General features: G+C 41.8%; 1 long non-coding RNA gene across 1 annotated transcript; it reads right to left on the minus strand.

Annotated features, from left to right (window-relative positions):
- Positions 1 to 210: 210 nt before the first annotated feature.
- On the minus strand, positions 211 to 7074 carry LOC123743845 (uncharacterized). The gene is made up of 4 exons (XR_006770712.2): positions 5887 to 7074; positions 5607 to 5654; positions 428 to 5514; positions 211 to 321 (listed from the first exon to the last, which is right to left on the minus strand). It is a non-coding gene; the product is annotated as an uncharacterized LOC123743845 (long non-coding RNA).
- Between the last annotated feature and the right edge of the window lie 9384 nt (positions 7075 to 16458).

The following is a 16458-nucleotide window of genomic DNA, read 5'->3' on the forward strand; positions in this document are numbered from 1 at the left end:
TCTTCCAGACTAGAGTCACTACTAACATGGTAAAACGTTAAGAAAAACGTTCTCAGTCTCAGAAGAAAAAGTCCATTTCTCAGCTGCCTCCATTCATTTTATTTTAAATTTAACATATTTGTTGACATCCAAATCAATAACATAGGTAGGGTTGTGTTCTCTAAAAACACTGGTCTGAAAATGAGCTGGCTACACATTAACATTCAGTCACTAGTTTGCACGTTGATTTATTGATTGGTTGCTTAATTCATTTATCAGTTATTCATCGTGTTTGATTACGGAGTAAATCCAGAGTAATAAGGGCATCCAGTCGGAGTTCTTCTGTTGAATGAGAGAAAAACACAAATAAAAAGATTCAGTCATGCGTTTATCACATCACTTAATATGGGTTCATATGTAGACCAGCAGTAGAGTAGACAGGACTCACCGATGGAGGCGGACAGGAAGTGGCAGCAGCCGAGCCAGGCCATCATTACCCTGTAAGGGCTAAGGTAGGTTACAGTTAGAGGGGTGTCTCTATAGTCTACAGTGGCTTCCTCTCTACTATCTCCATAGCCTACAGTGGCTTCCTGTCTACGATCTCCATAGTCTAGAGTTGCTTTATCTCCTCTCCACATTTCAATCAACTACAAAGCCTTCCTCCTCTCCACCCTTCCTCTCTTTCATCGCCCCTATCCTCATCTTTTCTTCCACCCTCTTCTCCTTCATCTCCTCCTCTCCATCATGTTAACAGTACAATAGCTTCCCCTCCTCTCTATCATCTCAACATTCTACAGTAGCTTCCTAATTTCCTCCTCTCTTTCCTCTTCTTGTTTCATCTCCTCATCTCCTCTCCTTATCTCCTTTCCTTCCTCTCATCTCTTTCCTCACCTTCCCCTCCTTATCTCTTCCCCTCATCTCCTTCCTCTCCTCCTCTCCATTCTTTCCTTCATGGCTAAAGATTTAGGCAGGTTACCTGAGTGTTCTTGGGCACAGGGACTATGGTGGTCTGCTTGAAACATGTTGGTATTACAGACTCAGACAGGGAGAGGTTGAAAATGTCAGTAAAGACACTTACCAGTTGGTCAGCGCATGCTAAGAGTACACGTCCTGGTAATCCGTCTGGCCCTGTGGCCTTGTGAATGTTGACCTATTTACAGGTCTTACTCACATCAGCTGCGGAGAGCGTGATCACAGTCGTCCAGAACAGCTGATGCTCTCACGCATGTTTCAGTGTTACTTGCCTCGAAGCGAGCATAGAATTTATTTAGCTCGTCTGGTAGGCTTGTGTCACTAGACAGGTCTTGGCTGTGCTTCCTTTTGTAGTCTGTAATAGTTTGCAAGCCCTGCCACATAAGACGAGCGTCGGAGCCGGTGTAGTACGATTCGATCTTAGTCCTGTATTGATGCTTTGCCTGTTTGATGGTTCATCGGACGGCATAGCAGGATTTCTTATAAGCTTCCGGGTTAGAGTCCTTGAAAGCGGTGCTCTACCCTTTAGCTCAGTGCGAATGTTGCCTGTAATCCATGGCTTCTGGTTGGGATATGTACGTACAGTCACTGTGGGGACAACTTCCTCGATGCACTTTGATAAAGCCAGTGACTGTTGTGGTGTACTCCTCAATGCCATCGGAAGAATCCCGGAACATATTCCAGTCTGTGCTAGCAAAACAGTCCTATAGTTTAGCATCTGCTTCATCTGACCACTTTTTTACAGACCAAGTCACTGGTGCTTCCTGCTTTAATTTTTGTTTTTTAAGCAGGGATCAGGAGGATATAATTATGGTCAGATTTGCCAAATGGGGGGTGAGGGAGAGCTTGTACGCATCTCTGTGTGTGGAGTAAAGGTGGTCTCGAATTGTTTTCCCTCTGGTTGCACATTTAACAAGCTGATAGAAATTAGGTATAACTGATTTAAGTTTCCCTGCATTAAAGTCCCCGGCCACTAGGAGCACTGCCTTTGGGTGAGCATTTTCCTGTTTGCTTATGGCAGTATACATCTCATTGAGCACAGTTTTAGTGCCAGCATCGGTCTGTGGTGGTATGTAGACAGCTCCGAAAAATACAGATGAAAACTCTCTAGGTAGATTGTGTGGTCTACAGCTTATCATGATATACTCTACCTGAGGCGAGCAAAACCTCGAGACTTCCTTAGATAAAGTGCCCCAGCTGATGTTTACAAATATGCATAGGCCCCCGCCCTGTGTTTAACCAGAGGCTGCTGTTCTATCCTGCCGATAGAGTGTATAATCCGCCAGCTGTATGTTCTTAATGTCGTTGTTCAGCCACGACTCAGTGAAACATAAGATATAACAGTTTTTAATGTCCCGTTGGTAGGATATACGTGCTTTCAGTTCGTCCCATTTGTTTTCCAGTGATTGAACGTTAGCTAGCAGGATGGAAGGCCAAGGCAGATTAGCCACTCGTCACCTGATCCTCAAAAGGCACTTTTCTTCTCTAGCCAATGACGGGGATCTGGGCCTGGTCGGGTGTCTGTATTATATCCCTTCCATCCGACTCATTGTTGAAAATCTCTTCGTCTAATCTGAGGTGAGTACTCTCAGTTCTGATATCCAGAAGCTCTTTTCGGTCATAAGAGACGGTAGCAGCAACATTATGTACAAAACAAGTTACGAACAACGCAAAAAAAATTATAAAATAGCGTGGTTAGGTAAGATCCGATCAGACGGCAGCCATCCCATCCGGCACCGTCACTTCAATCTGCTGCTGAGACACAACATCAGCCCTGCTGCTGAGATAATGGAGGATAAGGAAAAGGATGAAAAGCAAGAAAGAGAGGTGGGGGAGTAATCAAAGAGAGGTGGGAGGAGTAATCAAAAAGGTGGGAGGAGCAATCAAAAAGGTGAGAGGAGTAATCAAAGAGAGATGGGAGGAGCAATTAAAAGAGGTTTGAGGAGCAATCAAAGAGGTGGGAGGAGCAATCAAAGAGAGGTGGGAGGAGAAATCAAAGAGAGGTTGGAGGTTGGTTAAGTTAAGGGTTTAGGCATATCAGGGTTTAGGGACACAAACAACTCTTAGGTTAACTTCAGGCATTAATTCTGATTGGTTACATTAAGGTTAAAAACAGAAAAACGACTACACTGCTAAGTTTTGAGCTGTATTAACCTCTATGGGCTATGTGGGACCCAAGCGTCCCACCCCTGGTACACCCAATCAACAACAGGTGAAATATCAAGACCGCCAAATTTGAAAACAATTAAATGTCATAATTCAAATTTCTCAAACATACAACTATCTTACACCCTTTGAAAGATAAACATCTCCTTAATCTAACCACGTTGTCCGATTTCAAAAAGGCTTTACGGCAAAAGCATAAAGTTAGATTATGTTAGGAGAGTACATTGACAATAGCTGTGTGTAATGTTTTGTCAATTCAAAGACCGGCGTCACCAAAAGCAGAAAACCAGCTAAAATGATGCACTAACCTTTGACAGTCTCCATCAGATGACACTCCTAGGACATTATGTTAGACAATGCATGCATTTTTTGTTCTATCAAGTTCATATTTATATCCAAAAACAGCGTTTTACTATGGCGTTGATGTTGAGGAAATCGTTTCCCTCCAATAACCGCCAGTCAAGCAGCACAACAAATTAAATAATTACTATTCGAAAACATTGGTAAAATATTATATTGTCATTCAAACAATTATAGATTTACATCTCTTGAATTCAACCGGATTGCCAGATTTAAAAAATAACCTTACTGGGAAATCACACTTTGCAATAATCTGAGCACTGCGCCCAGAAAAATACGCTTTGCGATACAGACTAACCGCCATGTTGGAGAGATCTAAAATCGAAAATACTATGTAAATAATCCATTACCTTTGATTCTCTTCATCAGATGTCACTTCCAGGAATCCCAGGCCCATAACAAATGTAGTTTTGTTCGAAAAAGCTCATAATTTATGTCCAAAAAGCTCCGTGTTGTTAGCACATGATCTATGCCAGCCGGACTTCTCGTCATGAACGAGGGGAAAAAAAATATTTACGTTCGTTCAAACATGTCAAACGTTGTATAGCATAAATCATTAGTGCCTTTTTTAACCAGAACATGAATAATATTCAAGGCGGACGTTTGCATTCTCTTTTAAAACATTTTGGAACGAGAGTACCCAACATGAACTCGCGCGCAAGAGTCAAATCGGCCATCACCGTGCCAAGGCTCTTGTTCGTTCAGTTCTCACAGTATAAGACTCAAAACACTTTCTAAAGACTGGTGACATCTAGTGGAAGCCATAGGAAGTGGTCAACAATTAATAAGCCCCTGTGTGTTTCAATGGCATAGGCTTAAAGGTAATTCAACACATCAGGTATCCACTTCCTGTCAGAATTTGTCTCAGGGTTTTGACTGCCATATGAGTTCTGTTATACTTACAGACACCATTCAAACAGTTTTAGAAAATTCAGACTGTTTTCTATCCAAACCTGGACAATAATATGCATATTCTAGCTTCTGAGTTGGTGTAGGAGGCAGTTAAAAATGGGCACATGTTTTTTTCAAAATTCTCAATACTGCTCCCTAGCCCCAAGAGGTTTTAAGACTTGCCATGACAATTAAAAGTGGATGGATGGTGCTGTGGTCTGAACAGCATTAGTCTGTCATATAGACCTGGGTTCCAGCTCCAGGTACTTGTTTTGTTTGCACCCTAGTGGATGGTTTTGACGGAGCCTCCCGACCTCCTAAGGACTTTCAAAATGTCAAATTCCAACTTGTATCTGGAGTGATCTCCCTGGATTTAACTTGTATCTGGAGTGATCTCCCTGGATTTAACTTGTATCTGGAGTGATTTACCTGGATTTAACTTGTATCTGGAGTGATTTACCTGGATTTAACTTGTATCTGGAGTGATCTCCCTGGATTTAACTTGTATCTGGAGTGATCTACCAGGATTTAACTTGTATCTGGAGTGATCTCCCTGGATTTAACTTGTATCTGGAGTGATCTACCAGGATTTAACTTGTATCTGGAGTAATTTCCTTGGATTTACTTTGTATCTGGAGTGATCTCCCTGGATTTAACTTGTATCTGGAGTGATCTACCAGGATTTAACTTGTATCTGGAGTGATCTCCCTGGATTTAACTTGTATCTGGAGTGATCTCCCTGGATTTAACTTGTATCTGGAGTGATCTCCCTGGATTTAACTTGTATCTGGAGTGATCTCCCTGGATTTAACTTGTATCTGGAGGGATCTCCCTGGATTGACCTTGTATATGGAGTGATATACATGGATTTACCTTCAATATGCACACTATAGGGTGTGTGTGTGTGTGTGTGTGTGTGTGTGTGTGTGTGTGTGTGTGTGTGTGTGTGTGTGTGTGTGTGTGTGTGTGTGTGTGTGTGTGTGTGTGTGTGTGTGTGTGTGTGTGTGTGTGTGTGTACCTCTGTGACCAGAGTTCCTTCCTGGGAACACTTTGTGTTAGTCAGCTGACTCTGAGGTCGTCCCTGACTGCAGGTCTGGCTGTCTGTGCGTCCATACAGTGCTTTCTGAAGAAAGACCACCCCATCTCCTATGAGAGAGAGCGAGAGAAGAGGGAGCATGAGAGACTCACGAGTCAACTCAACTAAGTAACCGATTGACACACAGAGTGTTGTTTCTTACCACATTCCAAATGCACCACACCGGCACCCTCACAGGTAGTCACCATCTCTGTGGAAGACAAAAATCTGATTGATACAAACACATCACACATACATCATATAGAGAAACATTTTCAGCATATTTCTGTGTGTGTGTGTGTGTGTGTGTGTGTGTGTGTGTGTGTGTGTGTGTGTGTGTGTGTGTGTGTGTGTGTGTGTGTGTGTGTGTGTGTGTGTGTGTGTGTGTGTGTGTGTTTGTCGGTGTGTTTGTCGGTGTGTGTGTGTGTGTGTGTGCTACTCACTGCTCTCCAGGCAGCCATAGGAAACATCCAGGAAGATATACAGTTGAAGTCAAAAGTTTACATACACTTAGGTTGGAGTCATTAAAACTCGTTTTTCAACCACTCCACAAATTTCTTGTTAACAAACTAAAGTTTAGACAAGTCGGTTAGGACATCTACTTTCTGCATGACACAAGTAATGTTTCCAACAATTGTTTACAGACAGATTTTCTTCACTCATAATTCACTGTATCACAATTCCAGTGGGTCAGAAGTTTAAATACACTAAGTTGACTGTGCCTTTAAACAGCTTTGAAAATTCGAGAAAATTATGTCAACGCTTTAGAAGCTTCTGATAGGCTAATTGACATCATTTGAGTCAACTGGAGGTGTACCTGTGGATGTATTTCAAGGCATACCTTCAAACTCAGTGCCTCTTTTCTTGACATCAGGGGAAAATCAAAAGAAATCAGCCAAGACCTCAGAAAAAAAATGGTAGACTTCCACAAGTCTGGTTCATCCTTGGCATCAATTTCCAAATGCCTGAAGGTACCACGTTCATCTGTCCAAACAATAGCAAGCAAGTATAAACACCATGGGACCACGCAGCCATCATACCGCTCAGGAAGGAGATGCGCTCTGTCTCCTAGAGATGAACGTACTTTGGTGCGAAAAGTGCAAATCAATCCCAGAACAACAGCAAAGCACCTTGTGAATATGCTGGAGGAAACAGGTACAAAAGTATCTATATCCACAGTAAAACGAGTCCTATATCGACATAACCTGAAAGGTCGCTCAGTAAGAAGAAGCCACTGCTCCAAAACCGCCATAACAAAAGCCAGACTACAGTTTGCAACTGCACATGGGGACAAAGATCGTAATTTTTGGAGAAATGTCCTCTGGTCTGATGAAACAAAAATAGAACTGTTTGGCCATAATGACCATCATTATGTTTGGAGGAAAAAGGGGATGCTTGCAAGCCGAAGAACACCATCCCAACCGTGAAGCACAGGGGTGGCAGGATCATGTTGTGGGGGTGCTTTGCTGCAGGAGGGACTGGTGCACTTCCCAAAATAGATGGCATCATGAGGAGGGACAATTATGTGGATATATTGAAGCAATATCTCAAGACATCAGTCAGGAAGTTAAAGCTTGGTCGCAAATGGGTCTTCCAAATGGACAATAACCCCAAGCATACTTCCAAAGTTGTGGCAAAATGGCTTAAGGACAACAAAGTCAAGGTATTGGAGTGGCCATCACAAAGGCCTGACCTCAATCCTATAGAACATTTGTGGGCAGAACTGAAAAATTGTGTGCGAGCAAGGAGGCCTACAAACCTGACCCAGTTACACCAGGTCTGGCAGGAGGAATGGGCCAAAATTCACCAAACTTATTGTAGGAAGCTTGTGGAAGGCTACCTGAAATATTTCACGTTCTTAAAATAAAGTGGTGATCCTAACTGACCTAAGACAGGGAATTTTTACTAGAATTAATTGTCAGGAATTGTGAAAAACTGAGTTTAAATGTATTTGGCTAAGTTGTATGTAATCTTCCGACTTCAACTGTAAGTCAGGTGTGCAGAGTTACAGAGGTCACACACACTGCCGTAGGTCGCCACCTCACACTTCCCATTTCCATCACACCTGGATGAGCAGTAGTAATGTCACACACCTAAAACACCTCCGACACTGTCCTTACTCAGGTTTTAGAAAGCATGATGTTATTTCTCTCCATTTCCCCTCTCTGTGCTATCAGTTTTAGGACCACTTTCTTTTTCAGTGCAGCTCAGTTTTGCTGTGAAGCTGTTCTTGATAAGATTCCCATCTGGCTGAACTAATACAGGGACTGGTTACATACAGGGCATTCGGAGGGTATTCAGACCCCTTGACTTTTTCCACATGTTGTTACGTTACAGCCTTATTCTAAAATGGATTAAATTGTCTTTGTTCCTCATTAATCTACACACAATACCCCATAATGACAAAGCAAAACAGATTTTTCATATTTTCACATTTATAAGGAGAAAATCTCCAGAAATATCACATTTACATAAGTATTCAGACCCTTTACTCAGTACTTTATTGACGCACCTTTGGCAGCGATTACAGCCTCGTATTCTTGGGTATGATGCTACAAGCTTGGCACATATGTATTTGGGGAGTTTCTCCCATTCTTCTCTGCAGTTCTTCTCAAGCTCTGTCAGGTTGGATGGGGAGCATCACTGCACAGTTATTTTCAGGTCTCTCCAGAGATGTTCGATCGGTTTCAAGTCCGGGCTCTTGCTGGGCTACCCAAGGACATTCAGAGACTTGTAACAAAGCCACTTCTGCGTTGTCTTGGCTGTGTGCTTAGGGTCGTTGTCCTGTTGGAAGGTGAACCTTTGCCCCAGCTCTGGAGCAGGTTTTCATCAAGGATCTCTCTGTACTTTGCTACGTTCATCTTTCCCTCGATCCTGGCTAGTCTCTCAGTGCCTGCCTCTGAAAAACATCCCCACAGCATGATGCTGCCACCACCGTGCTTCACCGTATGGATGGTGCCAGGTTTCAACCAGACATGATGCTTGACATTCAGGCCAAAGAGTTCAATGTAGGTTTCATCAGACCAGAGAATATTGTTTATCATGGTCTGAGAGTATCTAAACATTATTTTAATATCTCCTAAGCAATTGCCTCTCTATGAACCACTGGCTACTTTTTCTATATCAACACACCTGCTGGTAACTCTGAACTGGTTAGGACAGCTCATGTGGTCTCCTAAATATCTGTCAACTAGGTTAGGACTCTTATGACTAAAGAGGTTTAATATCTAGCTTTTATTTCTACCCATAAGAGTAGGAGTAAATTGTATCTATTCTCAGTGCTTACGACACATTTTCTACCCTGAGACGTTTTGTGGATATGGCCTGATTACTGTAAAACTGCTGGAAACATGCCAACAGGACACTGAAGTTAGGAAATAAACAATGTTGTAAGCAGAACATTGCAAACATTATACACTCAGTGAGCTTGCTATTGACTGAAGTTGTGTACTTTCCGTGTGTGTGTGTGTGTGTGCGCGCATGCGTGTGTATACAGACCTATTAGACACACCGTTGAAGGCCTCTGTATCGGAGCAGGCTTTAGGGCTCTCAATAGTGCTGAGTTTAACCCCATACACACTGATCACACCGTCATCTACACAGACACATGCACACGCACACAAAACAGTGGGTTTAACACTTGCTAATCCATATGAGGCCAGTTTCCGCAACTGAAAAGAACAGAATCTCCATTTAAAGTGCTTTTTAGTCCAGGACTGGAGTTACTTTACCACACTGGAGTTACTTTACCGCACTGGAGTTACTTTACCGCAGTGGAGTTATTTTACCGCACTGGAGTTACTTTACCACACTGGAGTTACTTTACCACACTGGAGTTACTTTACCACACTGGAGTTACTTTACCACACTGGAGTTACTTTACCGCACTGGAGTTACTTTACCACACTGGAGTTACTTTACCGCACTGGAGTTACTTTACCGCAGTGGAGTTATTTTACCGCACTGGAGTTACTTTACCGCACTGGAGTTACTTTACCACACTGGAGTTACTTTACCACACTGGAGTTACTTTACCACACTGGAGTTACTTTACCGCACTGGAGTTACTTTACCGCACTGGAGGCTGGGATCCCCACCCGTCAGGAACCTGCATTGAATCTCTGACATTCCATAACTTGGAACAGGAAAAAAAACATATTATTTCGCCTTTTATTCTCTGAGACCTGAGTGAGTGTTTTCAGCCTTGAGCTACACATACCATCCGTAATCACTGTAAGATGATCAGACTTACCCAGACAGAGACTGGCCTGCAGCACTGGAATAACAGTCAAGAGAATATACTCTTTATAAATGTGTCCTTTTGCTTATAAAAAAACTACACACACACATAGGAGGAGCAGCACCCCTGAAGCAGCGACCCTGGAGCAGCGCCCCTGGAGCAGCCCCCCTGGTGCAGCCCCCCTGGAGCAGCGCCCCTGGAGCAGCCCCCCTGGAGGTTGAGAGGTTGAGAGGAGAAGAGAGTAAAACTAAGAGAAATTAGAAGAGTGGAGACTTACCGGCGATTAAAATTGATTGTCCAAGGAGCATTCTGTCTATTTTATCAGGGATCTCTATAGGAGAAACAGCTTCTGAGTGTCTGACTGTATTGAATGGTTTTGGCCACGTAGTGAGATATGAATAACAGTTGAACGCATGAGCAGTTACTGGAACATATTCCCTCTTTACTCTGTTGACCAATCTCCCCCAAACACACACACCTTCAGTCAATATAGCATGAGGATGAAAGAAAGTACAAATGATTATAAAATGGGCGGGTCTAATCCTGGATGCCGATTGGTTGAAAGAGTATGTCAGATGTTATCTATTTCACAACTACCCAATCAAAATGTCTATTTACTGTTCTATCTGAGGAATCACTGTGAATCCACTGTCCCATCAGTCCAGCCATTCATAAATAAAATCTCCACTGTCCCATCAGCCCAGCCATTCATAAATAAAATCTCCACTGTCCCATCAGCCCAGCCATTCATAAATAAAATCTCCACTTTCCCATCAGCCCAGCCATTCATAAATAAAATCTCCACTGTCCCATCAGCCCAGCCATTCATAAATAAAGTCTCCACCGTCCCATCAGCCCAGCCATTCATAAATAAAATCTCCACTGTCCCATCAGCCCAACCATTCATAAATAAAATCTCCACTGTCCTATCAGCCAGGCGATTCTTAAATATAATCTCCACTTTCCCATCAGCCCAGACAGGCAATTCATAAACATAATCTCCACTGTAAAAAAAAAACATCTACACCTTATTTCCACTCGCTTTTAGACGAAACTATGAGTAAACAAAGTGGTGATAAGGCTTATTTTGTGATTGTATATGAAGGGCAGAAAGAGAAGAGAGAGAGAGAGAGAGAGAGAGAGAGAGAGAGAGAGCGAGAGAGAGAGAGAGAGCGAGAGAGAGAGATTGACCAAGGACTGATCACCCTAATCCACAAAAGTGGAGACAAATTTTACCCCAATATCTACCGTGGGATATACGTCAACAGCAACCTTGGGAAAATCCTCTGCATTATCATTAACAGCAGACTCGTACATTTCCTCAGTGAAAACATAGTACTGAGCTAATGTCAAATTGGCTTTTTACCAAGTCTCTGTATGTCAGATCACGTATTCACCCTGCAAACCCTAATTGACAAACAATCCAAAACAATGGCAAAGTCTTCTCATGATTTGTTGATTTACAAAAAAGCTTTTGACTCAATTGAGCCTGAGTGTCTGCTATACAATTCAATGGAAAGTGGTTTTGTGGGAAAAACATATGACATTATAAAATCCATGTACCCAAAAAACAAATGTGCTGTTAAAATTGGCAAAAAACACACACATTTCTTTCCACAGGGCCGTGGGGTGAGACAGGGATGTAGCTTAAGCCCCACCCTCTTCAACATATATATCAACGAATTGGTGAGGGCACTAGAACAATCTGCAACACCCGGGCTCACCCTACTGGACTCAAAAGTCAAATGTCTACTGTTTGTTGATGATCTGGTGCTTCTGTCCCCAACCAAGGAGGGCCTACAGCAGCACCTAGATCTTCTGCACAGATTCTGTCAGACCTGAGTTCTGACAGTAAATCTCAGTAAGACAAAAATAATGGTGTCCCAAAAAAGGTCCAGTTGCCAGGACCAGAAATACAAATTCCATCTAGACACCGTTGCCTCAGAGCACACAAAAACTAAACATACCTCTGCTTAAATGCATAAACAAATCCAATTTTGATAAACTCCCATATATCTTGGGTGAAATACCACAGTGTGCAATCACAGCAGCAATATTTGTTAACTGTTGCCACAAGAAAAGGGCAACCAGTGAAGAGCAAACACAATATGTATGTTTATTTATTTTCCATTTTGTTCTTTAACTATTTGCACATCATTACAACACTGTATATAGACAAAATAGGACATTTGTAATGTCTTTATTTTTTTTTTACTTTTGTGAGGGTAATGTTATTGTTTATGATCTATTTCACTTGTTTTGGCAGTGTAAATATATGTGTCCCATGCCAATAAAGCCCCTTGAATTGAATTGAGAGAGAGAGAAGAAATAATGTTTTAGGTGACAGCAACATCCTGAATTGTGAGTCCAAATCAAATTTTTATATTACAATTGAAAATACTAACTAAAATACAATAAACATCAAAAATGAAAGTTGAAAAAATAATATTCATCAACTGTTAAGCAGGCAAACCATGGCTGGGATGGTGGAGCATCACTTGCTAAGCAGGTGATCCATGGCTGGGATGGCAGAGCAACAGCAATCAGTCCTGCAGTGGATATTTCTGCCATGTGTCAAACACAGTCTTGGTCAAAATCTGTGGACTCGGTTGATGTTACAGCATAGTAACCACTCCACCTACAACACCATTGAGGTTCATTGCAGGCTTTCACTTTGACGATTACAACCCTTTAGAAGTCTTTGTTTGTTCTGAAGGTTTTGCCATTCTAAAGGACAATAATTTCAAAATCAAACATTCAGGGGAGGAGTCAATAGTCCCTCAGGGGAGGAGCAATGTTCCAGACAATATTTTGGGATTTTGATTGAAATTCTTCTTTAACAAAACAACTCTGTCTCATATATACGGTCACATGATATTTACTCTGATGGTGAGGTTTTGCACTGTAGTGGTTGGTCTGTAACTCTGATCAGATCTGAACAGCATAAAGAGAGGACTTGGTGTATTTTAATAAATTTGAATACACATATAGGCTACATACACACAACTAAGGACACCAAGACTCTTACCTGTCCCCCCTTCCACCACCAAGACTCTTACCTCTCCTTCCCCCTCCACCACCAAGACTCTTACCTGTCCCTCCCCCTCCACCAACAAGTCTCTTACCTGCCCCCCCTTCTACCACCAAGACTCTTACCTGGCCCAAACCCTCCACCAACAAGACTCTTACCTGTCCCCCCCCCCTCCACCAACAAGCCTCTTACCTGCCCCCCCCCTTCCACCACCAAGACAATTAGCTGTCGACACCTTCCACCACCAAGACTCTTACCTGTATCCCACCCCTTCCACCACCAAGACTCTCACCTGTCCCCCAACCCTCCACCAACAAGACTGCTACCTGTCCCCCCCTTCCACCACCAAGACTCTAGCTGTCCCCCCCTTCCACCACCAAGACTTTAACCTGTCTCCCACCCCTTCCATCACCAAGACTCACCTGTCCCTCCCCCTCCATCACCAACACTCTTACCTGTCCCCCCCACCACCAAGACTCTTACCTGTCCCCCCCAACACCAATACTCTTACCTGTCCCCCCCTTCCACCACAAAGACTCTTACCTGCCCCCCCCCCCCCCTTCCACCACAAAGGCTCTTACCTGTCCCCCTCCCTTCCACCACCAAGACTCTTAATTGCCTACCGTCTGTAAGCTGTTAGTGTCTTAACGACCGTTCCACAGGTGCATGTTCATTAATTGTTTATGGTTCAATGAACAAGTATGGGAAACAGGTTTAAACACTTTACAATGAAGATCTGTGAAGTTGTTTGGAATTTTACAAATTATCTTTAAAAGACAGGGTCCTGAAAAAGGGACGTTTCTTTTTTTGCTGAGTTTAGTAGATGGATGTAGTAGATAGATATAGTAGATGGATGAAATTTTACAACATGATATCACAATCAGAACTCAATCTGAACGCCTGGGAACATTTTCGCGCTAGGAATATTTGTACACTAGTTAGGATGTTTTAACTTTTGATAGGATGTTTCCAAATGTGATTTTTGTAATTCATTTCTAATTCCATTTATTTGCTACGTTTGTATAATGTCATGAAAATGTCAAATATCAGTTAAGAATGTTTCTCTTTTTTAATATTATTACATTTTTTACAATGGTTTATTTTTCAGTAATGTTTCAGTAGTGCTAATGTTTTTCCTGCTGTATACAGTCACCATAATGTAGAAAACACTTCAGAATGTGTACATAATGTATATATAATGCAACACCTCTACACAATAAGACCAACTTAATAACCACCACTATGTCTAATTTTATTATTGATTAGTTCATATGTACATTGTGCCAATACGATGTTGTAAATGTAAATGACAAAAAAATGAATAAAAGCTGACATCATAAACAAATTCAAGTAGGTATGCCTTGTTTCATACTAGTTTGACTGAGACAGCGGTAGAGGTATAGTGAGGTAATCAGGCACACATTGTGTCTGGATATCTTACAAGTGTAGATGGATCTGGACAGTGAAACCATTTTAAACCATAATTAGTGAGTGTGGATGAGATTAAAAAATGAATGTTGTCTATCAACAATGACAAGCCACCGGGGTCTGACAATTTGGATGGAAAATTGCTGAGGATAATAGCGAACGATATTGCCGCTCTTATTTGCCATATCTTCAATTTAAACCTACTAGGAAGTGTGCCCTCAGGCCTGGAGGGAAGCAAAGTCATCCCGCTACCTAAGAATAGTAAAGCCCCTTTACTGGCTCAAATAGCCGACCAATCAGCCTGTTACCAAATCTTGGTAAAGTTTTTGAAAAAATTGCGTTTGATAAGATACAATGCTATTTTACAGTAAACAAACTGACAACAGACTTTCAGCACACTTATTGGGAAGGACATTCAACAAGCACAGCACTTACACAAATTAATGATTGGCCGAGAGAAATTGATGATGCGGCATTTGACATTATCGATCATAGTCTGCTGATGGATAAACGTATGTGTTATGGCTTTACATCCCCTGCTATATTGTGGATAAAGAGTTACCTGTCCAACAAAAGACAGAGGGTGTTCTTTAATGGAAGCTTCTCCAACATAATCCAGGTAGAATCAGGAATTCCCCAGGGCAGCTGTCTAGGCCCCTTACTTTTTTCAATATTTACTAAGGCCATGCCACTGGCTTAGAGTAAAACCAGCGTGTCTATGTATGCGGATGACTCAACACTATACACGTCAGCTACTACAGCAACTGAAATTACTGCAACACTGAACAAAGAGCTGTAGCTAGTTTCAGAGTGGGTGGCAAGGAGTAAGTTAGTCCTAAATATTTCAAATCATTCACTAAACCTCAACTAAATCTTGTAACCTCTCTGGGCTAGGTGAGACGTGACCGTCCCACCTGCGGGACACACTATTCAACAGCCAGTGAAATAGCATGGCGCGAAATACAAAACAGCAAAAATCTCATAATTTCATTTTCTCAAACAATCAACTATTTTACACCATTTTAAAGATTAGACTCTCATTAATCTAACCACATTGTCCGATTTCAAAAAGGCTTTACGGCGAAAGCATAAAATTTGATTATGTTAGGACATAAACTTCACAAGAAAATCCACACAGCCATTTTCCAAGCAAGGACAAACATCACAAAAACCAAAAGTACAGCTAAAATATTCACTAACCTTGATCTTCATCAGATGGCACTCATAGGACTTCATGTTATACAATACATGTATGTTTTGCTCGATAAAGTTCATATTTATATCCAAAAACAGCATTTTACATTGGCGCGTGCTGTTCAGAAAATGCATTCCCACCAAAACTCCCAGTGAATGTGCACATCAATTTACAAAAATACTCATTATAAACATTGATAAAATTTACAACAGTTATTGAAAGAATTATAGATACACTACTCCTTGACGCAACCGCTTTGTCAGATTTCAAAAATAACTTTACGGAAAAAGCACATTGTTAAATATTCTGAGTACATAGCTCAGCCATCGAAGCAAGCTATACAGCTACCCGCCAAGTTCTGGCATCAACAAAACTCTGAATTAGTATTATAAATATTCTCTTACCTTTGCTGATCTTCGTCAGAATGCACTCTGAGGACTCCTACTTCCACAAGAAATGTTCGTTTTGTTCGAAATACTCCATATTTATGTCCAAATACCTCCGTTTTGTTCGTGCGTTCAGATCACTATCCAAAGGCATAACGCGCGAGCGTAAATAAGGACACGAAAGTCAAAATGTTCCATTACCGGTCGTAGAAACATGTCAAACGTTGTTTACAAGGAAGCCTTAGGGTATTTTTAACATAAAACATCGATAATATTCCAACCGGACAATAGCGTATTCATTCCAGGAGAAAAAGAAGGAACGGCGCGCTCGCGGGATCGCGCATACCCAAGCCCTTTGTCCATAGGCAGTCCACTCATTGACTGAGCTACTATTCTCTGCCCAGTAACAGGAGAAGGATGAAAAAACTTTCTAAAGGCTGTTGACAGCCAATGGAAGCCTTAGGAAGTGCAACGTGACCCCACAGACACCGTTGTTTTGATAGGGATTCAAAAGAAGAACTACAATTCTCAGATTTCCCACTTCCTGGTTCGATTTTTCTCAGGTTTTTGCCTGCCATATGAGTTATGTTATACTCACAGACATCATTCAAACAGTTTTAGAAACTTCAGAGTGTTTTCTATCCAAATCCACTAATAATATGCAAATATTTGACTCTGGGCCCGAGTATTAGGCAGTTTACTCTATAAACCATGTGATTGATACTGTTCCATTAA

Source organism: Salmo salar, chromosome 07 (assembly GCF_965601325.2).
Source record: "Salmo salar chromosome 07, fSalSal1, whole genome shotgun sequence".
In the NCBI taxonomy this organism is placed as follows: domain Eukaryota; kingdom Metazoa; phylum Chordata; class Actinopteri; order Salmoniformes; family Salmonidae; genus Salmo; species Salmo salar.